At 37.3% G+C, this 375-nt stretch overlaps 1 pseudogene; it reads left to right on the plus strand.

Annotated features, from left to right (window-relative positions):
* Positions 1–196: 196 nt before the first annotated feature.
* Positions 197–375, plus strand: part of LOC119590442 — a 1,210-nt pseudogene continuing 1,031 nt past the window's right edge.

Here is a 375-nt window from a genome sequence, read left to right on the forward strand (position 1 = left end):
AAACAAATTTGTGACCTTTGTCTAAAACGGATTTATTTAAATCCATTTATGTCATTTATTAACGGCTGTAAAGGTTTACACAAAAATATATTATTCCAGTAGTTCTTTACTTCACACACTTCCTTTGAATAATACAAAAGTCAACGAATTAATTATACAAAGACTGAGGAAGTACATCCATGCGATCTGGTGCTTTTGGGTGCATGAACATTTCCTTGTCGAAGGCCACTCCCCCGCACAACAGCCGTATATAAAGGGGCTTCCATTAACGGCAGTCAGCAGACACAACTTCCTCAGTGAGCCAAGAAGAGGTCCAACCATGAAGCTTGTGGTAAGTCGATATACCTGTGAGAGAAAGAATTTATTAATAATTAT

Source organism: Penaeus monodon, chromosome 27, assembly GCF_015228065.2.
Source record: "Penaeus monodon isolate SGIC_2016 chromosome 27, NSTDA_Pmon_1, whole genome shotgun sequence".
NCBI lineage: Eukaryota > Metazoa > Arthropoda > Malacostraca > Decapoda > Penaeidae > Penaeus > Penaeus monodon.